The sequence below is a fragment of the Mastomys coucha genome, unplaced genomic scaffold, assembly GCF_008632895.1.
Source record: "Mastomys coucha isolate ucsf_1 unplaced genomic scaffold, UCSF_Mcou_1 pScaffold22, whole genome shotgun sequence".
In the NCBI taxonomy this organism is placed as follows: Eukaryota; Metazoa; Chordata; class Mammalia; order Rodentia; family Muridae; genus Mastomys; species Mastomys coucha.
The window spans coordinates 109620292-109647106 of NW_022196905.1; the positions used below are offsets into that span (position 1 = coordinate 109620292).

The window sequence follows — 26815 nt, forward strand, 5'->3', positions numbered from 1 at the left end:
GTCCATCATCAACCAAGAGAATGCCCTAACATACATCATCTGACAGAGGCATATACTTCCCTCTTCCCAGATGGGCCTAGCTCCTGTCAAACTGACAAAATAACAACCCCCCTTTTAACTGGATTCCCTCTTTGAAGACTTCTAGGTTGTCTTTTAGGCAAGGTCACATTCTGAGTTACAATGACCATACATACAGATGCTAAGAGATGGTTTTTGGGCCACCTCTGGAAGGCTGTGGTGTGTCCTACAAACCTTACTCCCCAAGAACACTGTCTTAGTTACTTTTCTGTTGCTGTGACAAGCCCCCCAACAGCAACTCAAGGACGAGATTATTTTGGTTCACAGTTTGAGGGGTTCATGGATCACAGAAGAGAGGGCGTGGTCACATTTTGAAGGTTTTGTGGACCACACCAGGGAGGGCGTTTGAAGGGTTCATGGACCTCTGCAGGTAAGGCCACTAGCTCATAATCCTCCTGCCTCAGCTTTCTAAGTACTACGATTAAGGTTTGTATTGTCCTGCCCGGCTTCCAGCATCTCTCTTCTCTGGGTACAGAACCCTGTGTTTTTCCTTTAAAATATTTACCCTATGGCGCCCTCAGCACCCATGGTACAGGTAGGACTCACTTCACAGTCCTCCTCCAACACACATGATTTCACATGTGACGTCTGTCCAGCCAATGGGTACATTTCATCCATCCTTCACAATGATTGGCCTAGGTGTGGACACATGACCAACGCTGAACCAATGAGACTGTAGGAACTTGTAAATTGGAAGTTTGGTGTTCTGAGGACAACTGTTGCTCTCAGGGAGAAGCCTACGCATGGAAAAAAACCAGGAGAGCGGCACCAGGGAAAACTGATGCTTGCTAGGGATAATATTCTCTACGTGGAGCCAAGCTTGAAATTCACATCAACAGTAGCCCTTCCACTTACAATATACTTATTTTTGGTGTAATGTCAGAGTGGCAGGTGGGTGTTTTAACATCCCAATGTGGCCTAAATAATCAATGTGACTCCACCCCCTCCAACCCCTGCCTCAGAAGTTCCCCAGTAGTTCCAGGAAGCCCCCAGCAGGAAAAAACGTCACTAGGACTGGAGAATTTCTTTCAGGTTTCCTTCCTTGTTTCCAAAAGAGCCCAATCTGAGGCCTCAGTGGAGAGGTTTATAATTGGCCTGTGTGAGCAAGGGGGCCGGCTGGTGACTGTGTGCCAACAAATAACTCAAGCAGGCAAAACGCCTGGGGACTCGATAATGATGTGGAAAGGCCTAAGATTTCTGTAAAAGCAGGGGTCAGTGAATTAAAATTCTCCCAGGAGCGAAGGGCCTCTGAATGCTTATTTCTGATAATCTTATTTATGTCCCGGGGTAAGTAAATCTGTCTTTTGTTTGGTATTGTTCAACTCGCAGCGCTGTTCTAATTAAAGGGGCGGGGAGTGGGGAGATGAATGAGTTCCTTAATTGGTTCTGTTCTGGGTGACTCCGAGTCAGAAGAAAAGGGCAGGGGAGGGTAGCTTGTTCTGCCATGGGCAGCAGAGGATCAAGTGTCGAAAGGAAGGAAATACATCGTCATTAGTGTGATCAATGGGCACAGGCAGGGCCTCCTAGGCTTTGTGAGGTCTTCCTCCGACGTGGTAGAAACAGTGTATATGACTGGCTTCAGAATCACCCCTGTCAAGGATTCCTTGGAGAAAAGATCACTCACTCACCGCATTCCTCCAACCATGGTTTTGGGAGCTGGGGAGATGATAAAGCAGAGCAAAAGGCAAGTCTACAGCTGGCCATAGAACCCTCACTTTTAAGGAGAGATTATAGGAAGAGGTTCGTGTATACAAATAAACACAACAGAAGCTTGCTCACACGCAGTGCTTCCTACAGGACTAGATTACACTGAGGGCAATCCCACATGAGTGCTCTTTTAAAAATATTTGTTTTTAATGTATGTGAGTACACTGTAGCTGTCTTCAGACACACCGGAAGAGGGCATCAGATCCCATTACAGATAGTTGTGAGCCACCATGTGGTTGCTGGGAATTGAACTGAGGACTTCTGGAAGAGCAGTCAGTGCTCTGAACCTCTGATCCATGTCTCTAGCCCCACAGGAGTGTTTTTTAAAAGACCACTTTTATTTATTTATTTAATTGTGTGTGTGTGTGTGTGTGTGTGTGTGTGTGTGTGTGTGTGTGCATATGAGTGCAGGTGCTAATGAAAGCCAGAAGAGGGCATCAGATCCCTATGAGCTGCAGTACAGGCTATATAACCTGCTTGACGTGGGTACTGGGAACTGAACTCAGGTCCTCAGGAAGGTCAGGAAGGACTCTTAATTGCTGAGCTGTCTCTCCGGCCACCATACTCAACTGTTTTAAAAGTTTGCAAGAATCCAGGGCTGAAGATATGGCTCAACCATTAAGTGCGCACACTGGTCTTTCAGAGCTTAGCACTAGAGTAAAATGCTGGAGTTCCATTCCCAGCAACCCACATCTATTTGGTAGTTCACAGTGGTTGCCTATAACTCCAATTCCAGGGAACCTGGAACCCTCTTCTGGCCTCTGGATATCCACACTTACGGGAACATCCACTCACATGTACACATAATTAAAATAGGGTTTGCAGGAAGCTCATCTTGCAGGCATGTCTACCTGAACTATACAGATGATGAGATGAAGACCCTGAGGGAAGTTTAGGAATTTGTAGGAAACCTAGCAGTCCATAAATGATGAAGCTGACATTCATATCCAAGTCATCCCCTGACTGCACCTTCCTGTTGCAGGGACTTTTATTCATCTGATGTATTGTTGTCTCCAAGACTTTCTGCCTCTGTCTGTTAACCTAGGCCTAGTGCTAGAAGCTTCTAGCCTCCATACAATCTTATCTAGGCCTAGAATGGTTCCAGCCTCTGAGACTTGCTGCTGAAAAAGCTCACCCTTTGTCTTAGTCAGGGTTTTTATTCCTGCACAAAACATCATGACCAAGAAGCAAGTTGGGGAGGAAAGGGTTTATTCAGCTTACACTTCCACATTGCTATTCATCACCAAAGGAAGTCAGGACTGGAACTCAAGCAGGTCAGGAAGCAGGAGCTGATGCAGAGGCCATGGAGGGATGTTACATACTGCCTTGCTTCCCCTGGCTTGCTCAGCCTGCTTTCTTATAGAACCTAGGACTACCAGCCTAGGATGGCACCATCTACAATGGGTCCTCTCCCATCAATCACTAATTGAGAAAATGTCTTACAGCTGGATCTAATGGAGGCATTTCCTCAAAGGAGGCTCCTTTCTCTGTAATAACTCCAGCTTGTGTCAAATTGAAACACAAAACCAGCCAGTATACTCTTTCCTGTTCTTTCTGAACTCTGGCTGATTCAACTCACTTGTTCTGGCCCAAACACCTCTCTAAGCTGACTGATTCAATCTGGCTTCTCTCTTGGTCTCTGACTGAATTGCTTTGCTTGGCTTCAAACTGACTTTGGCAATATGTTCTGATCTTCCGGCTCCTTCTTATTCTCTAGCTTGTTCTGTCTTCATTTGTGTCTCTGTAACCTGTCTTCCTATACCTGTCCCAGTAAAACTGTCTCCTTCTTTCTGCGTGACTCTCTCTTAAGCAGCCTTTCTTTCCTCTCTGTCTTAGAATTGCCAAGTCTTTCTCTTATTCATCACTTTGTCTGCCACCCAATTAGATAAATTAACTTTACCTTCATTGTTTGGGATGAAAGGTGTGTACTAAGAGTGTGTCTATATTCCAGCCAGAGGGATTAAAGGTGTGAGCTAAGGCCGAACCACACCACAACTAAAGACAGGTTTTTCTAGCAAATAACACAATCTCGGGGTTCACAGTGTGACCAGATATCCTGCAACCCCTCCCACCTCGTGACAGCATCTAGTTTTGCCCCATTCTGTAGGTCTTTTACCCTGTCACCAAATCTTTTATCTCTAGGTCTTTGCAGTTGTATGAAGTGAGGGTAATAAGAACCCCTTTACACGGGGCTCTTGGATGCAGACAGAAGACACTCAGAATTGAGTTCATTTAATCAAAACTTAAGAAGTAGAAATGACCCACATGGACACATGGAGAAGCGTAAACACAAGTAGGAGAAGGAGCTCATCTAGAAAGGTTGCACAGTGAGATTCCAGCTAAGTGAGGGAGGCCAGATTCCAGCTAAGCAGGATTAGTGGTTGCCTGGGACTTTGGGGAGGGAGAGATGACTAAGCAGATACTGCAGGATGTTCAGGGTGGGGAAACTATCAGGTCTGAGGGAGTTGGGATGGATGTGTGTCCTCATGGACTATGCAAGACCAAGAGCAAATCCTACTGTGAAATGTAGGTGCAGCTGACCACAGTGTACCGCTTGGGTTCCCAGCAGGGATGGAGGGTGCTAGATAACTAGAGAGCCCATGCATGTGTGCAAACAGGGGTATCTGGGAAGTCTCTGCACCTTCCACTCAGGATTGATACCAACCTAAAACTGCTCTTTAAAATAGCATTTGAAAAGTAGAACGTTCTAGAAGGGTAATGGAGAGCTAAGGCCTCTCTGGAGATTTTAGCTTTCCCTCCCCCTCCTTCTCCCTCTCCCTCTTCCCTCTCTGTCTGTCTGTCTGTCTGTCTGTCTCTGTCTCTGTCTCTCTCTCTCTGAATATGTGTTTGAGAGAGAGACAGAGAGTCAGACAGACAGACATATGCCGGGGGGGGGGGATGGGAGTCAGATAGACAGGCATATGCTTCTGTATGTGTGTGTCATATGCATGTGTGTGCATGTGGAGAGCACAGGTCAATCTCAAATGTTCCTTCTCAGGCACCAGGCACCTTATTGTTTGAGACAGGGTCTCTCACTGAACCTGAACTTACTCATTCAGCTAGATTGGCCAGAAGTGAGCCCCAGGGATCCAGCTGTTTCTATCTCCCTGGTGCTTCTTACAAGCATACACCACCTTGTCTGGCTTCTTACATAGGTGCTTGTGCTGAGGATTAAATAGCTCCTCATGCCTGTGTGACATGCACTTCACTGACCGAGTCATCTCCCCACCTTCCTCTTTTCTGCTTCTACTGGGAACCACGCAGTTCGGGATTCATCCCTAACCAGAAGAATGTTCCAGTGGTTAACACCTAAAATATGCCCTGGACTGGCTCGTTTTGTGCCCCCTTGACACAAACTGGAGTCACCAGAGAGGAAGGGGCCTCCCTTGAGAAAATGCCTCCATGAGATCCAGCTGTAAGGCCTTTTCTCAATTATTGATCAAGGGGTTGGGGGTACCCAACCCATGGTGAGTGGAGCCAGCCCTGGGCTGGTGGTCCTGAGTTGTATAAGAAAGCAAGCTGAGAAAGCCCTGGGAAGCAAACCTGTAAGTAGTAGCCCTCCATGGCCTCTGCATCACTTCCTGCCTCCAGGTTCCTGCCCTGTGTGAGTTCCTGTCCTGACTTCGTCTGTGAACAGTGCTGTGGAAGTGTAAGCCAGATAACCCCTTTCCTCCCCAGCCTGCTTTTTGGTCCTGGTGTTTCACCGCAGCAGTAGAAACCCTGACCGAGACATCCTTCACCACATTCCCACTAGGACAGTGGCTATGGATGTCTTTAGTGCTAGGTCTGATGCAGTTGATGTCCAGGAAATGGTGGTTATTATTCTCCTTATGAACAACACTCTCCAGGAAGAGGCAGCCTCGGAAGGCTCCACGCCTGCTGCAGACATATTCCAGGCTGTTCTTCCTGTGGGGTGGTTTAGCCTTCCTTTATGAACAGAGACATAAACCAAGCTAACACATCCTCCAGACAGAAGGAGGCTGGCATGCCTTCAAATTGGTCACTAAAGCGTGTCCTAAATTGGGAAGAAATCAAAACAGATTGCATCTAATTTCTCACAGTTCCAAGCAAGAAATTACCTTTTTAAGTGAAATGCTGTGGCTCTCAAGCTGTTTGCAAACACAAGGTTTGTGTGCATGCCTCTCTCTCTCTCTCTCTCTCTCTCTCTCTCTCTCTCTGTGTGTGTGTGTGTGTGTGTGTGTGAAGTATTTGGTTTTCTGAAGTAGGCCCTCTGCCCCATGAGGCTAGCTGGGTTTTCAAGGGACGAAAGGCACGAAGAATCTGATTGTCTTGTCTTCCATGTTACTATGAGCTCAGCGAGCCTCGGTCATCCCACAGATGGGCGAGCATGCTATTAAATGCAAAGCGAAGGGTTTTCCAGTCAGGCTGACCAGGGCTCACATCCTGACACTACCTCTACTGTTGTGTGCTCTACTGCTGTGGACCCTGTTTTTACATCCTGAAAAAACAAGCGGTTTACTTCCTAGGCTCTGCAGAGGTCCTCAGAAGCTATGGGTTCTGCTTGATACTGCTGTGGGATACCTTCATATAAAATTTAAAACTCCATCCCTTCTTCTGAAAGATGCACCTGGGGCTGTGGTCTGTGGCTCACTGTGCAGATGCAGGCAGGGTTTTATCCCTTAATTTATCTGTTTGAAGCTCGTGTGCGGCACACAACCTGCACAGTTATTCACAGGGTCCATGGATATCTATCTAAGCTTTCCTTCACCCCCTCACCTTCTCTCTCTTTCATTTACTTCTTGTGCATATGTATATGTGGTGTATATGGCACATATCTATATGTGGTGGTGGTGGTGGTGGGGACAGACACATGCCACACAGAGACCAGAAGAGGACATCAAGTGTCCTGATTTATACTCTTTGCCTTATTCCTGAGGGGGGGGGGCTCTCAGGGGAATCTGAAGTAAAAACAAATATCTAGAGTGCTGGAGAGATGGCTCAGTGGGTAAGTGAGCTTCCTGTGTAATTGTGAGGACCAGAGTTCAGATCCCAGCGCCCACATAACAAGCTGAGGTGTGTAATTCCATCTCTGAGGAGGGCAGGGACTGGAGGGGCTGCTAAGGCTAGCTGACTAACAGCCTGGTTAAAATAAAATCACACATGTGCCCATGAGTGAGGGGCTTACAGAACAGTCTGGCTGCTGGTGAGCTGCAGGGACCGTCCTGTCTGCACACCCCTTGTGCTGAAACTAAAGACCTGCACCATCACACCTGGGTTTCACACGAACACTGGGAGCTGAGCTTAATTTCCCAGCCTCACAATATGTTCTTCCTGATCCTTACATCACACAGTGCAGAGCACCGTTTTAATCCCTGTTTCATTTGCGAGGAAACAGAGGCCCAGAGACATTTCTCAGGGTGCCAGCCAGTTATTTTTGCTTTATGTCTCCATGGCTTATTTTTCTTTCCACAGAATAGTATAAGATAGCCAGGCATGGCGACGCATGCTTGTAACTCGGTTCTTGGAAGGCTCAGGCAGGAGATGCTGGAGTCCCAGGTGAGTCCAGACTGTGGAATGAGACCCTGTTTCAACTCTTTCTTTACTCCAAGTTAGAAAATCCAGAGAAAAAATGATGGGCGCATTTTAAAATTAATGTTTTGTTGCAACATTAGGTATTTTAAGTGGCATTTCTGCATGGTTTTTCCTTGTTTATCTCCATTCCTGCTGTTTTCTTTTGTGTCCCTTCTTTTACTCTAAAGTTAACCCTTTCTGTCCCCATGCCTCCTTTAGTCTATCATTCAGTCTATCATCTCTTTCCTTTGCAAGTTTCTCCTCCCATAAGAGTTCTTCCACCATCTCAGTCCCTTTCTTCTTAGGGATTAAGTGCATCTAGAAGCCCCCTCCTCAATAATGATCCTTGCCCTTCCAGCGTGATGTTCAGGGCCAGTGTGGCAGGTGTTTTCCACATTCTTAGTGCCACAAATAACACGTCTTCATAGGCTAGGAAACCAAACCTGGGAGTGAGAAAAAGGAGTCGTACAGCAAAGAGAACCCTGGGAACATGCTACTGTGTTTCCTTCTTGTTGAGCTGTGTGTGTGGTGTGTGTGTGTGTGTGTGTGTGTGTGTCCAAGCATGTGTATCCAGATGGAGTATATGTGTGAATGTGTAGATCTGTGTCTTTGCATGTGTGTATATGTGTGTGTTCATGAGTGTGTATGTATGTGCTGTATGCATGTATTTGTATGTATAAATGTATCTACCTGTCTATGTGTCCATGAGTGCATATATATGTGTGTTGTATATATGAGTGTGCCTGTGTGTGTTCATGAGTGTATGTGTATATGTGTGTGAATGTGTGTACTTGTATCTATGTATATGCCTGTGTCTTTTCCATGAGTGGTTGTGTATGTGTATATATGTGTACATATATGAATGTGTGTTGTATATACAAGTGTGTCTATGTGTATTCATGAGTGTATGTGTATATATGTGTAAGTGTGTGTACTTGTGTGTATGCCTGTGTGTCTGTGAGTGTTTACATATGTAATGCTGGGCACCAGTTCACTGAAGCCTTGGGAGAGTGCAGAGCTTGCTCCTTCACCTCCCAGGCTCCTGTGTTGCTATGACAACGACACCAGAAAGAAGATGAGATTAAAGGGAAGTTTTTCTTGGGGCAAAGTTCAGTTGTGCCTTGGTTTAGATTTTTGGAGCTTCCAGATTCTGGCTCTACGCTCTGTCTGCAACTGCTTTCATCCGAGATGTTCTTCTTCCTGTGTTCTGGGTTTGAGCCCCCTTTTGTGCCTGACACAGCTCTAAGAGACAGTGTTGGTTGACTGGGGGGGGATATGTAATGGAGCTGAGGACAGACAGAAGAAGAGGTCCCTTCTCTGGGCTCCATTCTCAGTCTTGTGGAAGAAGAACAAGGTCAACTACTTAGGCCACTTTGAGGATTACTGACATCGTGCCCCTACCACAGCGCTCTGTGAGTGACAGCTGTCACCACAATCCCCTCTCACCACTCCTTTGGAGTCACCCTTGATAGAAAAGCTGCAGCCTTCAAGCAGTCATCTGTTGGAGGCAGACAAGAAACAAGGCCTCTCGTCTCCTGATTCCCTCGTTCTCTGACGCCCAAGTGGGGCGGTTTGCAGACACCTGTAGCCCCTCTTCACCTCTGTACCCCTCAACTGTTTCCTTCCAGCCATGCTCCCACCACACCCCCACTCCAAAGGCTTCTCTTGTGTTGCCTGTGCCCTGACTGACCCTACCCACCCTTGGGGATTGGAGGTGAGATTGGTGTGGAGTCCACAACACAGATTCTAGGAGTAGGTGAGAAACCCCCGTGGCAAGATCACTTGAGCTCTGCTGTAAGCTCCTTTAATACCCTCCACCTGCACCCTATTGGTCCCCCAAAAGCATCTAGCAATCCTTTGGTCTCTCAAGCAGTCCTCAGCTAGGTCCTCCTGCGGGAGATGCTTTTGCGGCTGCACCCTCCCTGAGCCCCTCACCGGTGTTTTCATATAGGTGGATCCGCCCTGTTCCTGCTACACTCTTGTCCTTGCGCCTTTCCTAGAAACGGTTAAAAGTAAAAACACCATGATGAACTCAGTTATGCATGGTAGGACCTCTGACTGGTCCATCCCGTGGATTGGGACACAGGTTCCCTCCGCTGCTGTAAAAGTCACTGTGGATGAGCCGAGGTCCCTGCTTTACCTTCGTCTCCAGAACAGTCCTATGGATGAGGAGAGACACACACACACCCATCTACAGACCCACTTTACAAATGGAGTGACAGGCTGAGATGAGCTAGTGAGCAGAAAGCCAATCCTGAGGAGACCAAACATGCAGCCAGCGACTCAGACATTTGTGGGAATTGGAAAAACACTGCACCTGCCCTACTGGAGACGTGGGTGTTAGATTTGGTTTTAGGTACACATTCCACGTGTTGTGTATGAATGACTGCACTCCCCAAGGACCCACCGGGAGCATGGGACAGGGAGGACAGGAAAGAATCTCCGATGATTAAAAAAAAAAAAAAAAGAGACCATATTGTTTTTTTTTTCAGCTCTGACAATGTCTACATGGTGTAACTCTGGCTTTGTACCCCCAAAATCTCTTCAGTTGATAAACAACATGGGCACATTTTAGCAAATTCCCTAGGAGAACCAGGACTGTGTGAACACAACCTCAAGGAAAAGAGACAATGCCAGGGGTCACAATGATGAAGAAGATGATAATGATGGCTATGATGGTGGTGGTGATGATGATGGCTATGATGGTGGTGGTGATGATGATGGCTATGATGGTGGTGGTGATGATGATGGTGATGTTGATGGTGGAGATGGTGATGATGGTGGTAGTGATGGTGATGATAATGATTATGATAATCACTTTTTCCCCCAGAGAACAGTCATTCTAGTCACTGCATTAAACTCTAACCCAGCTTTACCCAAACTCAGATATAGATCATTTTGCTCCGTATTTTAGATGAGAAAACCAAACCTCAGAGATGCAAGATGACCTCCCTGATGTCACACACAGCTGCTAAGAGCAGAGTTGAGATTCTAATGTGGGGGGAATTCTAACCTTTCATTACAGTCTCAGGGTCCTGGCCTCATTCCTCCAGATCCAAAGAGAAGGCGAGGCACAAAGCTCTGCCCTTGTGAGCTTTCCCACTGAACTGTGGGTCAGGCACAAGTCAACAGTGAGTGCCCAGTGCTCTCTGCTCAGGAAAGGAAGCACAAACACAGTTCATGGGTAGACATTGCTGTGTCTTAGATCTCTCTTTAGTTTCTCAGTATCCATCTGAGATCCCCAAGCGGATTCTCCCTCACCCGAATGCTGCGGAACAGTGATGCGATTCTACCCCTGGCAGCATCATGGCCGAGGTCTGAGCTCAGGTGAACAACTCTATGTTTCGAGGCTGGCCTAGAAGCAGACAGTCTCTGTCCTCAGCCCCACTGGCTTCTCCAGCCCTCCCTGAGGTTTAGGTTCGGGAAGAAAGACACTCTTTGCCCATCATCATCCACTCTGAACGAGCAAGCTGAAGGCAGCAAGTATGGCCTTCCTAAGATGGCAGTCCTCAGCAGCCCCTCGACTGAGGACAAAGAGGCTGCCTCCCTGCCCCTAGCCTTTCACTCCCATATGGAGCCAGACATTGTCCCGTGCCGAGCTGACCACGTGACACCTTTAGGATTTACGTCTGAAATTCTACTTTAGCATTCCTCTGTACAAGCAGTTCAAAGCAAAGCCTGGCATTTGCCCGTGGCCTTTTAGACGCTGTCTATACACTGCACACTCTCTGAATAGTTTATATGTGGCACCAGCTACTTTTGTTCCCACCCCCACAGCTCCTGCACAACCATCAGACAGGTTCTTCCGGACTCGGAGTGAATGTCGGACAGTCTGGTTTTTCTCACTCGTTTGTTGGTAAGAAAAATGTCTTTGACATCTATCATGGTTTTAATCTAAAAATGTCCCTGGAAGACTTCTGGGTTAAGGCACTACTGCCAGCTCATGAGCTTCTGACAGGCAACTGGATATGGGGCCTCTGGCTTCTGACTTCATCAACAGATCCATCAGTTGTTGCGTTCATAGATGAATGGACTGTTACAGGATGAACCTGCTGGGAGGAAGTCAGTTAATGGAGATGTGACTTTGTAGGGGAATCTCTTAATCTTGGACTCTGGTTTTCTGCTCCCAGGCCATCACAAGGTGAACAGCCTTGTGGTCTATGTCCTAAACTATACCTGCTACACCACGACGATGCTCTGCCTTGATACAGATTCACGGATTGATGTCGCCGGTCAACCATGGGCATGAATGTTCTAAAACCTCAAGGCAAAGTGAATCTTCTTTCTCTTTAGTTGATCATAAGTGTAGATGGCTGATGCAGACGTGCCTGTGTGCTGCCACAGAATTACCATCGAACGGTGACCATGGCCTGCCCACCGAATGGCCGAAGTGACTCCAGTGTCCACTTGCCCAGACTTGCTGCAGGCAGAAGCTGCAGTGGGAGTGGATGTGGCCAGAGTCTTGCTTTTCCCAAGGGATGGTGCTACTCTTAGGTTCCCTCCGTGCTTTCAAAGGCACTTAGAAAGGCATGGTGGGGAGGGAGACACAATGTTTTCTGTTCCCTGAGACTGTGGGGGCTGGGAGCTGCAGGCTGACTGGCACTCTCTCTTGTAGAGTTTTTGTGAATTTCAGTGCCTTCTTTGTCTGTGAAGCAGGATTAAAAACTTTTTAGGTACTAGTATGGGGTGGGTTGCCCCGCCCTCAGGAATACCCCAGTTGGTGTGTGGCTGTCCCCTTTTGGTTAGAGAAGGCTTTCCTCTGGGATTTTCCAAACCAGCACAGATGGACACACACCCCAAACAGAATGTTGTTGTATTTTTCAACACCCCAGGTCACTGCAGGGAGTACACACCTGCCATTGCCTTGGGGTGCATATGCCTCTCAGCCATGGTTCACTGGCACTAGAGCACCCCTTCTCCTTCCATCGTTCTCTCCCTCTTTCTATATCTTCAGAGCAGGGCATTGTGTCCAGTACCCTGTTCATGCTAGGTAAGTGTTCCTGCTATTAGTCCATGTCCTCTCTCTGTATCTACCCATGATACATCTGCTTCTTCATAACCCATAGCCATGGCTTCTCATTACCCATCGGAAAGATTAGGCAACGTGTCTTACATTACCCCTCGGAAAGATTAGGCAACGTGTCTTACATTCCTCCAGCTCAGCGTTCTTATTTATGTGCGTGCTCTCCCTCTTGCCATCTCCCTCTCCCCACTCCCTCTCCTTCTCTCCCCCCTCCCCCTTTTTACCCCCTGACCCTTTTTCTCTCTTACACAGAGAACACCAGTTTTTGCTGATGGCAATCCTCCTCAGCCAGTTGTGTGTTCCTGGTTTCCTGAGCAGGAGGGTGACTCTAATCCACAGGCCTCTACAGTCTGTAGAGGCACAAATCAACATTTCCAAGCATCCTCAAGGCTCCCACCACTAGGCATCCATACCCCATTGCTACCCCTTGGGGCTGGGGATAGACACTGTCAGGCCTATGAGAAAACCCTCTTTCCATCCCAGGCCACAAGTTCAGCATGAACTCTCACATACCCTTAAATACAATGAAAAGCTTAGGCTAGGGCTGAGATGAAACCAGTTTCAGCCACCTTCTTTGTCAGTCATCTTGGGAATACTTTAAACATCTGAAGACTTGGCATTTGATGCTATTTCATTCTTGATTTTCTTTGGGAACCCAGAGCTGTGGAACCACCATGTCTCATTTTAATATGGGCAATAGAGATCGTCAGTCCTGCCCAGGTTCACACATCAGTGCTGGAGAGCCAGTGCCCATCTCCCCTCTTTACCCCTGGCCACCTGGCTGCTTCCTCTGAAGATCAGGGAGCCATGTCTGCCACTCCTACTGTGAAATCACCCCTCCCTGGAGCAGCCATCCACCAAAGACTTGTGGGAGCATGTGGATGAAATCCCCAGCTCCAAGTGCCTGAGTTAGGATGAATTCCATGGATGAGATCCTGCATCCTCAGTGGCAGGTGGCTTGATGACAAACCCTTTGTTGGCTTTCACCTCACTCCTGTATCCCTTCTATCCAATTCCAAATATGTAGGTGTTTCTATCCTTACCCCTCCTTACCCCTTCTGGAGAGCCAAACCAAGACACGGTCTTCTTACTCCTGCCATGCCGCTAGCCCCTTGAATACCGTCTGGCTCCGCCTAACCTTGGTGGAGAGTTGTCATATTTTTTCCATGCAAGAAGCAGGATCGGATGACGCAGTGTAACCATCACATGTGTAAGACTGTTCAGCGTCATGGCCCCCATCAGTCCCAAACCATGTTTTTCTTTCATATATATGTATATCATTCTCCTTCCCAGTGGTGTCAGTCATTCTTTCCAGCCAACTGCTGGCCTCAAACTACATCCGACATGTCATTCCTTCACGTACATGACCATGGCTTTGGGTCATTTGGCCACTGGCATCTCTACTGTCTCTCCAGTCTGTTTTCCTTCCTTCCTTCTTTCTTCCTTTTTTCTTTTTTCAGATTTATTTATTTTACGTATATGAGTACACTGTAGCTGTCTTTATACACACCAGAACATGTTGTGAGCCACCATGTACTTGCTGGGAATTGAACTGAGGACCTCTGGAAGAGCAGTGTTCTTAACTGCTGAGCCATCTCTCCAGCCCTCTCCCCACCTTATCTCTCTTTTCAGACTTGTCCCACTTACCCTTACCCAGTCTCTTGATTCGATCATGGGCTGTTTTCTTTCCTAGCCCTTGTGTTTGAATTGAGCTCCATCAGCTCAGAGGAACATTCTTCCTGTCATGGATGATGTTCTCCTTGGTTGGTACCATGGCTGTCTCTGTATATCTTTCTAGGTCCTCAGCTAGAGCATGATGCATTTTGACCCACTGGTCAGAATTTGGAAGCAGTTGTGTACACTAGCTGAACAAGCCTGTCTGTCTGTCTGTCTGTCTGTCTGTCTGTCTGGGGGAACGTGATGGCTGCTGGGATTCTGCTAAGTGAGAAGATTTTAATTGTTCCCAGGCTTGTCGCCTCCACCTAATTTCCTCTAATGAGCACACTCAGAGCATCGAGGAGAGGCTCGGGATTGGATAGCAATTCAATCCCTCGTAATGTCAGATGGATGGCAGCGCCGCTCCCTTGTATTCCATTTGCCCATGTCTGGGAGCCGGTCTCCATGGATGCTAATTCAATTACACGGAAACACAGAAGGAAATTGTCAGCTAAATTGCTGCCACACAGCTCAGCTGTGCCTAGCTCACATCCCCAGTGTTGTTTCCTGCTGACTCAGCAGCAGGCAGCCTATTCCAGATAGAGAGTGACCAGGGGTGGGAGTCAGGGCAGGGGTGGGTGTAGGCTGTGTTCTATTTGAAATGGCTACTTTGTTTCTTCACGTAACTTCCCACCTGAACAGAAAGGAGACTTTTAAAAGCTCTTCTTGCTTGCTTTCTCTCCCCCAAATACTTTGATACTTTTAATTAATCACAACCAACAAAGATGCATGAGATGTTTAAAAGACACAGTAGCTTTCTGCTTATATGCCTTGTTTGAACACTAAGGCAGGCACTACACTAAGCAAGAAGACTGTCATTGAGTGAAATGGGGAGGAAAAAAAAATCCATGGCTTTTGGTAGTTTATCATCTGGACTCCCTTTTCTTTCTTTTCATTTTTGGGACATTTGTTTATTTTTATTTATTTGGCATAACTATAGCATGTGTGTGGAGGACTGAGGACAACCACCCCCCTCCTTCCCCCATAGTCAGGGGTTCACATCCAGTGGCTGGAGATGAAATAGAATGCCTGAGAGTTGTTGCTCTTCAATAATTAATGGTTTGGATAGAGGAGAGACTGGGGCATGCATCAACCAAGAATTTCTGTGTTCATTATTCTCCATCCTTATTCTCCCTACCTCTGCAAAGTCTCACATTTGCTGCTACAAAGAAGCTCTTTGAGGAAGATGCTAACGTGTCTCTCCAAGGCAACCATGTCTGATTGGCAGATTGTATGCCACAAAAGACTGGTGAGAATGATCACATTGTAGCTGCAGTTGATCTCTGTGTTTGTTTCAACAGTCCTTTGACTGCCAGCAGTGGTGCATTGCTTCAATAGAATGAAGTGTACTAGTAGGTGATGTGCATGCCCACCCCCAGCTAGCTCTTCCTTCTGGCCCACATAATCTATGTCTCCCCCATCCCCTAGTGACTTGCTTCTAATGAGTAAAACACACAGAACGTGATGGGACGTCGTTTCTAATAGCAAAGGAGGAAAAGGCCAGCATCCACATGGCTGTCTGTGGTCCTTCCCTCTCCCTCATTTTGAGGAAAAAAGCGGCCATGTTGTGAACGACAGTGTGGAAGGACCACACGGCAGGGAGCTAGGAGCATGTGTCTAGAGCATGTTCTCTGGCCAGCAACTCCAGAGGAAGTAGATCTTCTAAACAACAACCACATGAAGAAGCTTGGAAGACCATCCATCCCTATCAAACCCTAAGACGAGACCACAGCCTGAGTGATGCCTGGATAGAAACCTGGTAGGAGACCCTGAGCCAAGAGACCATACCAAACCCATACCTAGCTTGCCAACTCACAGAACATGTGAGGTAATGCATACTGTCGCTTTAAACCACGAAGATCTGAGGGAAATTTGCTGCACAGAAAAAGATAACTAATTAGTATATTTGGCTAACATCAGACGATTAGAAGCAGAGTCCTTACAGACAGGCGCTTCTCCTACATCAGTAGTGTGGTATTGTTGTGTGGATTGTCTGTCTCCGTGTATCATCTTTCAACTTAGACACCTGGAGAAAAGGCTGTGGTCGGCTTTCATTTGTCTCCACCTCTCTCTGCATGTGGTGCAGGGGCCTGAAGGAACAGGAGAGGAAAGGTAAGGGCTGGAAAAGGCTCACCTATCATCACACCATCACTACCATCACACCCGAGATTGCTATTGGCGTTCTCCAAATGGGAGATACTTGAAGTTTCTCTGGGTTCCACAGGTGGTCCAAGCCAATTCAATTATTTGGAGTTCATTTTGGACTACTTGTACCTGTGTCGTCCCCTGGAGTGATGAGATTCAGCAGTTCTGGCTTGGTACCTCTCCCCCGGGTCCATAAGCAGGTAGTAGATGCTCTGTCTCTGACATCCGTGGGCTATTCTTTCATATCTTGGACTCCAAGCTGGTTTCTACACAGCTGCTGGAGACAGGGTGAGACTGCCCCCATGTCTTAGGCTCCCTTACATGGACTAGATGTTTCTTCTGTTTCCTTTGCACCTTTTCTGAAGTGTGCATAGGCTCTAGCCTGGCTAGTTCATACAGTTTTGAGGCTGCAGTTGCTGACATATAAGGGGCAGCATAGCAAAAGAGATAGATTGCTGCTTGGAGCCCTCCTTACCAAGCTGTGGTTAGGGGAAAGTATCTCTTCCATCTTCCCTGGGGGAGGAGACTCGCTTCCCTAGGATCACTTGCTCCAACAAAGCCTTTGCCTAGTCTGAATCTAGAACCTTTTCATACTTTGAAGGTAGATGTGGGACCAAGGATCCTGTAATGCCCAGTTCTCGGGAACCCTAGGAGAACGCCAAGAAGTGCAAGTCCGATGTAATAACCAAGAGAGTCTTTTATTTCTACAAGTCTGACTCAGATTGCAAGCCCTTCCCATGATGCAGTTAGGGATGCAGGTTAGGAATTCGGGCTTAGAGTATTTCTATGCGCATATGCATAAGCAGGGATCCTCAAACTTTGGGGTTATGTGACTGGGGAGGTGACTAGGGGAAGCCATCCTTCAAACCTGATAAGGTTTGTTCAGACAGTGAGGGCAGCCCCGAGCAGCTGGAAGGGGGCACCTTTCTTGATGTAGGAGGTAACTTTATGGTGCTATCGGGAGCTAGTGGTTTTTTTTTTTTTTTTTTTTTACAAACTGGTCACAGCTGTCTGGGAACACTTAATTGCCCCTTTCTCATGGTCCAAGAGTGGGTCTCTTACCATTTCAAGGATGTTTGGTCCTTGCTCCCTTCAAGGGCCTGCAGGAGCCATCTGCACCAAGGGGAGTGTTAACTTCAGTGACACAGAGGCTAGGTATGTTGCTTTTTGTCTGTTCCCAAAGCTGGCATCCGTCCTCTCGGAAGAAGGGGAGGGCATCATCAGGGGGCAAGGAGCGCTACCAGGAAAGGGGAAAAGGGTAATGGCAATAATCTGGTGCCAGGCTGGCTCCTTCTCCAAAGGCCAGAGGCGCCTATAAAGGGGGTGGGGAGGGTTAACTCTCTAGCCCTGCTCAAAGCAGGGAAGGGCAGGGGCAGGCTCCCCGTGTCTTTTCAATCCCAAGTTATTTTTACCCAGATCTTCTGCCACACCTCTGTCTTGCTTATCTGAGCAATCTATCACTCTTTTTGAATACTGTTCTTTGTTTGTGAGACCTGAGCTGAAACTAAGACCCAAAGATCCCACTCCTGGAAGCCTTGAGCATTTGGTCATTTTTGAAGACAGGGTGCTGGTTGGCTGTGTTTAGGTGGTTGTGGGAGATTGCACTGGCTGACAGATCCCTTCGATTTAGGTTAATCGTGCATTCAGTCAGATCAGTAGACTGTGAGAAGTACCTCAGACCTGTTCTAAGTCTGGGAACCAGTAATCTGACATGATTTCAAAGGCCTTTCTCACAGGAGCTTCCTGCTCAACTCGACAAGAGATCAGTTACACAGCATTATGGTGGCACAGGATAGCTGATACACTGTGATGGAGCAAGAAACAAGAAAGTAGGCTTTGGGTTGAGGATCCCCTCGGATACCAGATGACAACGTAGGATGCTGACATGGGTTTATCCACCTCTGTCCTGATGGGAAGATTATTTTCTTTCTTGAGTACACTCAGCTTCCTTCAGGACAAATTCCTCCTGGGCTGGTCAAACCCCTCCAGAACATTGTAGCAAACAAGGCCTTCCTCTGGCAGCTTGTTAGGGTAATTGAACCGTGGATGGAAAGTGTGTGTTGCTCCCCCATCGACAGCCATGGAGAAATGGAGAGCTCTGTCAGTCCTGTTAACACCATGTCTGGGTGGCTTCCACACCTTTCCAGGCAAATCAAACACACAGGCTCCGTGTGCAATGGAGAGATAAATATGTCCACAGAGAGCGGCATGTTCATGGGAACCCAGTGAATACGAACACACCAGGCCCAGCAGATTGAGGAGGAGAGCAAGAAGGGTGGACTCTGGACTCTGTCTTTACTGAGAGAATTTGGAGTCAAAACAATCTTTGTTCAAATCCAAATTGGCTCATCATGATAATAGTAATGAGAAAGCTAATTTCTAGCAAGTGATTTTTATTAGCCAGGCTCTGGGCTAAGACGTTTAAGAAAACAATCTCATTTAATCCTAGACAGGATGTCAGAGACAATGCCCACTTGAGTTTCTGGTATGTATTGAGTGGGCATGGTAGTTCTGACATGTTTAGCGGGCAGGGGAGTGACTGACAGTCCTGTGAGGTTGAGGTCTCAGTTTTCATCTTCCAGATGAGGAAATGGAGGAGTTTTGGCTGGCCTGGGTCCCTGTGGACATTGATGGTGAGGAGGAAGCTTGTTTAAGGATGGTAGCTTATGGTGCTTTTAGTTTCTTCAGTTCTGGCATCTCAGGAGTTTGTAGGAAAGGTTTAGATATTAGTAGTCCAGACCTCAGTGAGGGCTGCAGCTCACCGGCTGTGTGATTGGCATGCACAAAGCCCCAGGTTCAACCCTCAGCACAGAAGAAATAAAATTCTAAGAGTCTCAGCGCCATGGGCTGCTGCAGTAATTACGCAAAGCAGACCAGGTAAACCAAGACATTGCCTGGCACAGGCTGATGGTGTGAACGCCAAGCATGTATCCACGATCTGATTTCTGGTTGTGCACGTATTGTGTGGGGTAGTGTGTGTGTGGGGGGGGGGAGCACATGGGAAGACCGGAAGAAGCCTTGTGGTACCCAAAAACGACATCTTGGTTTTACCACTTGATTTCTATGTCACCTGTTCAAAGTCTTATAGCATCAAAGTTGTGTCATTTACAGGATGAAGTTCTCCTCATGCTGGGCTCGGGCTTCCAAGGAAGCAAGTGTGGGCAACAGGAACCTGCTCATCATGAAAAACTTCCATTCAACAAATACCGTATGCTTGTGCAAATCAATCAACACAGGTGGAAAATAAACAACAAAGCCCGAGTAGCACACACTGTCCCTGGTCGGATTGTTTCTGAGACTCAAGACAATGTGTACTGCTGCCTGGTATTTAGAAAATGACTCGCAAAAATACCAGATAATGAGTCAGCTGACTGAACTGAAATGGGGTGTGAGGCTCCATCTGAATCAGTTCATTTAATGCTCCCACATCCCACGGGGCGGGAACTGTTGGAACCAACTCATTTTATAGTTAAAGTTGAGATACGGAGGTTAAGCAACTCGTCTAAGGTCTAAGCTCTAATCTCTAATAGAAAGGTTAGCTTTCTTCTTAGACGACAGGATATGAGAGTGGGAAGAAGAGAGTCACTTAGATTGAGTTAGGGCCAAATCTCATGGATCACAAACTCAAGATTCGGCATCTTCTGGCTTGAAGAGCTTTGTGTGTGTGTGTGTGTGTGTGTGTGTGTGTGTGTGTGTGTGTGCGGGCACACCTTCTCCTGTTCCATGCAAAAAGCATATGTACACTTATATGAACTTGTCCATGCATGTCTGGTATCTTTCTATGTTGCTCTCTACCTTAGATTTTGAAATGGAGTCACTCACTGAACCTGGAGCTCACTGCTACTGAGTCCCCGGGACCAGCCTGTCTCTGCTCCCAGTGTTTGAGTGTTATGGTCTAAATATGCTTGGCCCAGGGAGTGGCACTATTAGAAGGTATGGCCCTGTTGGAGTAGGTGTGGCCTTGTTGGAGTAGGTGTGACCCTGTCCGTGTAGGTGTGGCCTTGTTGGAGTAGGTGTGTCACTGTGGGCATGGGCTGTAAGACCCTCATCCTAGCTGCCTGGAAGTCAGTATTCTGCTAGCAGCCTTCAGATGAAGATGTAGAACTCTCAGCTCCTCCTGCAACATGCCTGCCTAGATGCTGCCATGGCTCCTCCCTTGATGATAATAGATGAATCTCTGAACCTGTAATCCAGCCCCAATGAAATGTTGTCCGTATAAGAGTTGCCTTGGTCATGGTGTCTGTTCACAGCAGTAAAATCCTAATAAGACAGTGAGCATTACCCTGCCCAGCTTTTATGTGATACTGGGATCTGCTCAGGTCCTTGTGCCAGTTGAGGAAGCACTTTAGCCCAGCTCCCAAGCCCAGGATGAGTAGTTTCAAGTATCCCCGCTATTTGTGAAAAGTTACTTTCAGGGTCACTCTTTTTTTTGTTTGTTTGTTTTTCAAGACAGGGTTTCTCTGTGTAGCTCTGGCTGTCCTGGAACTCACTCTGTAGACCAGGCTCAGAAATCCGCCTGCCTCTGCCTCCCAAGTGCTGGGATTAAAGGTGTGTGCCACCACCGCCTGGCCCAAGGTCACTCTTTTGTTCTTGTGTGTTTGTGTGTGCTCTCACGTGTATATTTGTACATGCATATATGTGTGCATGTGTGTGCATGCATATAGGCACATGCAGAAAATGAAGGTTAGCATTAGGCGTCTTCTTTGTTATATACCTTATCCACGAGGCAAGGCATCTTAGTTGATCTCAGAGCTCATGGATATGGCTAGGCTAGTTAGCCAGTTTGCTCCAAGGACTGTTTCAATTACTGGAGTGGAATCATAGGTAAATTCTTATGCCCACCTGGCATGTACATGGACTCTGGAGACCCAGACACTGGTCCTCATGCTTTGGGGGTAAGTACTCTTAAAAGGGCTGTCAATCTACAGAACGGAGGAACTAGTCCTTCAGTAATGGCCACCAAGAAGATCTCAACTGTGAGAAGATTCCCCGACTTTGGGCAGTCATCAGTCACCTGTAACTCTCAACCGTAGGGCCTGGCCCTGTGAGATATTTTCTCTTCGCACTGGGCTGTCATCCTGTGCTGTTACCCAGGTCCACCACACTGCTGATACTTCACGGGTGTGGCTTCCAGTTATGTCTAGAAGACACTATCTCACAGCAGAGTTCCTGGTAGTCTGGCTCTTACAATCCTGCCATGTTCCCTGCATCTTATGTGCAGGAGCCCTGTTGCAGATGTATCAAATGTGGCTGGCCTCTCATCTTCAGCTCTTCTCTATGTCGTGATCAGCAACAGTCAGTGACACCTCGATGTCCAGGGAACCTACAGACACACCTTCCCTCATCCCCCTGCCTGCCAAGCTTCAGCAATGACTCCAAATATTCTGGAGAGAAAAAAAAAAAAAAGGGTCACTGCATTTTATCTGATTGCGAAGCACTAAAGGAGAGATTGCCTTTGTGTGTTGATTGCTGGCACCATTGGATGCAGTGGATTTGTTCAAGATCATCAGTCCGTAGGGACTGGGGGAGCAGCCATCACAGGCTGCTGATCCAGAAACAGGGAAATGTGGCTCCCTCATCAGACCCATGATGGGTTTTGTGGCAGTCCCAAGGCTTAGAGTCTAGAGAAAACCACCGAGTTCCCTCTGGACTGGATGTCTCCTTAAGCAATCATATTCAATTTGTGTCTTAGTAGCCATGGCAAGGGAGAGTTAAGGAAACCTAATACGAGTCCCATAGGAAAGTTAAAAGTCTGGGACACAAACAAAAGAATTTGCTGTGTGGTTGCTGTGTGGGAAACTCCCCTTTTTTGAGCAGTAAATATCGTCTATGTGTTTAGCCCTCTAAGCCTGTTCCAGCTGAGCACAGTAAAGAGGAGGCCCGTGGGGACCAAGGAGCAGAGAGTCTCTGGGAACTTGTCCAAGGACGCTCAGGTCGGGGGGGGGGCAGAGGGTTCTGACACAGATCTGCACCCAGACACCTCTCTGACTAAGTACTGTAAGAAGGAGACGAGCAAGGAGGCCTTCCTCTGGAAGCAAGTGCGTTTTCGAGTGAATAGCAGTATCTGAACTAGATGGTTGTAAAGAATCCTCCCGAATTTCTTTGGGAGGCTATCTCACCCAGAATGCCAAACACCTTTAAAAAAATAAAAATCTCCTCAAATTACTGTCCTTCTTAGACTCAGACAAGATGCCCTGTGGCATCAGAGCATGCGTGCACTGGCTTGCAGTATTTACTTATTGCATATGTGTGCATGTGTGTGCACATGTGTGTGTGCATGTGTGTGTGTGTGCGTGCACGCCTGTGTTCATTTTTGGTGTATGTGTTTGTATTTGAATGTGGAACCTGGCTGTCAGGATCCAGGGTCTTCCTCTCCCACTCACTGAACTTGGGGTGCACTGATTGTTCAGACTGGCTGCTTACTGAGTTCTGGGGACAGACCTGACCTCTCTCCACACCCCTAGAACTAGGATTACAGATGTACACCCTGCCCTACCGCTGCTTTGGCATGGGCACTGCGGATCTGAGGTTCTCTTGCTTCTGTGGCAGGCAGGCCTCCCTGACCGCAGGCATCCATCTCCCTGTCCTCATTATTTTTCAGAGGAACCAAAAGTTGTGTGGAGTGACAACATTCAATGGGAGCATTAGTAATTATCGTCATTAAGTAAATGAACAGATAGACAAGCCATGGCATTACAGAAGTATTTCTGATGATCCCTCACCCCATCCCCCTCTGAAGCTATATTGGGAAATGCCCCCAGGGCTTGTCTTTGGTGGTAGATGAACGCTTTTAGGTAGTGATGATTGGCAGGATCCTCACAATAGTTGTTGCCATTGGATCTGTTATTATTACACGTGTGACTTCACTAAACTCAGGTGGAAACCATTCCAAGCACACAGCAGCTGCAAGAGGTCACTGTTAACTGTAGGAGGAGGTCAAAGGTCACAGGCATGGGGCTGGGCTGAGGAGAATCATGAAGAAAGGTCAAGGAGACACTGACCTTTGATAAATGTCCACCCTGGGCCAGGCACTTATTAGATTGAGTCTTGTACAAGTTCCATGGAGTGTCTAATACTGCCCCCAGAGCTCAGAGAGGATGGGTCACTGGGTCAAGATTGCACAGTTTGCAAGTTATTTAGTTCCAGAAAGCACACACACTTTGTTCTCTTCTTCAGGGCATCTGTTTCTCAAAAACACCGAGGTCAAGAGCAGGCCCACGAGCAAGGAGAGGCTGTGGGAGCTTGCAAGTGCCAGTTGCTTTTCTATCCCAGCTTCATCTTACAGTGGTGCTGGAGTCGGAGTGCAGCCTGCCATTCCCCTTTCCTCAGTTCAGCCTCGGCTTGCAGCCCCTGGGGTGGACAGTGGTGAGTTCGAGGGCCTCAACTTTGCCTTGGACGTAGGAGGTGGGCTCATGAGAGTAGTACACACTGCTGTGGTCTGTTGCCTGTTGCTGTAATGGAGTATGCACAAAGGGAAGCTTTGGCTGGAATGACATCGGGCACCTGTCTCTGAAGAGGGTCTTGCCTGCATCATGACATGGTGGAGAATCAGGGGCCATGGAAGGGGCGAGATGTTAGACTTGCTTTGTAATAGCCAGCAGTTGCAGAAACAAACCCACTCTCCAAGGAATCACACAAGTTCCCTTGACTGAGACACCACTGGAACGTCTCACTGCCTCACCACCATTAACTGAGGGGCAAAGGCCCAACATGAGTTTAGGAAACAGACTACAGTGAAGCCCTCAGGAGCAATGATATGTGTCTAAGGGACCCATTCCTCCCCTCTGTTCTGCTGGGAATGGTGGCTGATATTGTCAATAGACCTGTTATAGAAATAAATAGAGCTTCTGGGCATTGTCTAGATTAGCTTAACTGAAGTGGGAAGGTCTACCCTACGAGTGGATGACACTGGTCCGTGGACTGGAGTCCCGGATTAAATAAAAAGGGAAACCTCTAGGAGGACCTTCACTTCTTTTTTCTGACTATGTATGCAACATGACCAGCTGCCTCCTCCAACTCCTGCATCTCTTCCTTGGTATATTGAGCTGTACTCTTGATCTGGGAGCCCATGAACTCCAAGCTCTTGAATTGTAAGCCCCATGAACTGTGTGAGCTCTTGAACCGTGAGCTCTTAAACTGTGAGCCCTTGAACTATGAGCCCCATGAACTGTGACTCCTTGAACTGTGACTTCTTGAATCATGAGCTCCATGAACTGTGAGCCCTTGAACTGTGAGCCTGAGCAAATTCTTCCCTTTAAGTTGCTTTTGCTGGGTATTTTGCCATAGCAACATGAAAAGTAATGAATCCACTGGGCAACCTGACCTTTCCAGGGTTCATTTTCTTTCTTGGAAAGTGGGGTTATTAGTGTCCATCTTTATGAGTACTTTATGAACTTACAAATAATATTTTTAAACATTTGACCATCATTATGCAGAGTTAATTTTTTTTAGAGAATTCTAAAAGCACTGGTGTGGCAAGAGAGCAGGAGTACCCACCCATCCTGGAGCTAGAAACACGGGCCAGGCAGAAACTCCTGTATTTTGGAGATCCACAGAAAAGCACTTCTGTATTTCCTTTGCCAGATTAAAATCAGTTCCACCTTAAAATTCCCCTGTGAGAGCGTTTGAAAAGGTGGTATTTAATTGATCGTAAGGTCCTCGGACTCTCAGGCAGGCTCCCTCTTCCTCTTGCTCATCACTGCTGATTGCTCAAGATATTTTTTATGTAAACAGAAGATGGCTCCTGCATAATTAGAGCCACCCACCTCACACCCCCTGCTTCCTCTGCATCCTGCCCTGTCACCCACCTCTCAGTGAGAATCAGTTGACAGTCTGTGCATTTGCTGAACCCCTGAGGTGCCAAGGGTGCTGGGCTGGGAGCCCAGAGGACACTGACTGGAGACGTTTCATTTAGGGCTGTGGAAGCTACAGAGGCAGGGATGACATTCTGCAGCATCCATTTTCCTTTGATCTGTTTCTCCTCCTCGTTCCCTGTATCTGGTGTTACCTGTTTGCATCTATGAGGAGAAACCCTCTTTCCAACCTCAGCAAGCTGTGTCCCATCCTTGATTTCCTGCTAGGTAACTCTGGGTGGTCGAGGGCTATGCTCCAGGTAAGTGTAGTCCTACCATCCGTGGGCTAGGCAAGGTGTGATGGTTTGTGTATGCTTGGCCCAGGGAGTGGCACTATTAGGAGGTGTGGTCTTGTTGGAGGAAATGTGTCACGGTAGGCTTGAACTTTAAGCTCCTCCTAGCTGCCTGGAAGCCAGAATTCTGCTAGTAGCCTTCAGATGTAGATGTAGATCTCTCAGTTGCCTGGGCACTGCAATACTTCCTGCCATGATGATAATAGACTGAACCTCTGAACCTGTAAGCCAGCCCCAATTAAATGTTGTCCCTTATTTGAGTTGCCTTGGTCATGGTGTCTGTTCACAGCAGTAAAACCCTAACAAAGACACTTGCCACGGTAGCTTCCCACACAAGGGCAGGGTTGAAATATTCTGATCCCAGCTTGGCCTTGCTGCACTGATTCCTCATAGGCCATCTGAGGACCCAAGTGATGTAACCAAGAGCAGAGAGCACTGTACTGACATCCTCTTCTCCACCCTCTATCTCTTGCACAGTGCTGGATTTAAGGTGCTCTGTTTGTGGATGTCCCCATAGATGATGAGTTTCATGAGGACCGAGGACTGACTCTGAGTAGCTGAGGATTAAGTCCTTTAGGACATGTAGCCCAGAGCACTCCCTACCCCAGTCTTTGCTTCCCAAAGCATGGCACGAGAAAGTTCAACACACCTCTGTTGTTGCCTCAGATGGAGATGTTCCTATGACCATCAACATGCCTTTCTCATCTGATGGGCCCAGGTCCATCTGAAACCATGAGCGCAAATAAAATATTCCCACCCCTAAGTTGCTCTATCTGGGGTTTACCCCCTCCCTCATTGTATAAAATAACTAACAACGCAAGACACTGGAGTATAGAAGCCGGCCATGTCTGCCCAGGCTGTGAACTGATGGGGGTTGTGGTTGGTGGGGAACTTATAGCCCTGGGCATTGTTAAGGACTTTGCTTCCAGGTGCTCTCAGCCGGTTACATGGCAACCAGTGCTTATTGCAAAGAGAGAGGCTGGCATCATTACCATGAAGAGTCACTTGTTCTAATGAGAAGGTGATCACAAGACAAAGACGACGAAAATAACTAGATGTTGTGGCCTATTGGGAGAGAGCAGGCTGGGCTTCCATTTGCTTTGTTATACGCTAAGGTTTAGCCAAAATAAGATTTCTCAGAGAGTGTCCCAGATGCTACATGTTGTGCAACGACGACGACAATGGGTGTCTGTAAGTGAAGAGAACATTAAACAACAAAGAAATACTCAGTGAGAGATTGATGCCTACTTTCAGTTTTCCTTTAATCCTTCTACACAGGGAAAGCCTCAGTTTCAGCACTAACATGTCCTTAATGCATTTGGACATTTGCTGATTTCCCCTACACACAAACTTTCACAGAGAGCGGAGGCATCAGCAGGATCAACAGCCCTTTGTAAGCCACAGCATTCTGAGTTTGGTAGCACCATACCGCCTCCTTGTACTTCCTTTTCTTTTTTTTTTTTTTTTTT

General features: G+C 47.4%; 1 long non-coding RNA gene across 1 annotated transcript; it reads left to right on the forward strand.

The window, feature by feature from the left end:
* Nucleotides 1–1256: 1256 nt before the first annotated feature.
* Nucleotides 1257–9767, forward strand: LOC116070937. The gene is made up of 3 exons (XR_004110642.1): nt 1257–1365; nt 8946–9111; nt 9470–9767. It is a non-coding gene; the product is annotated as an uncharacterized LOC116070937 (long non-coding RNA).
* The last annotated feature ends 17048 nt before the right edge of the window (nt 9768–26815 follow it).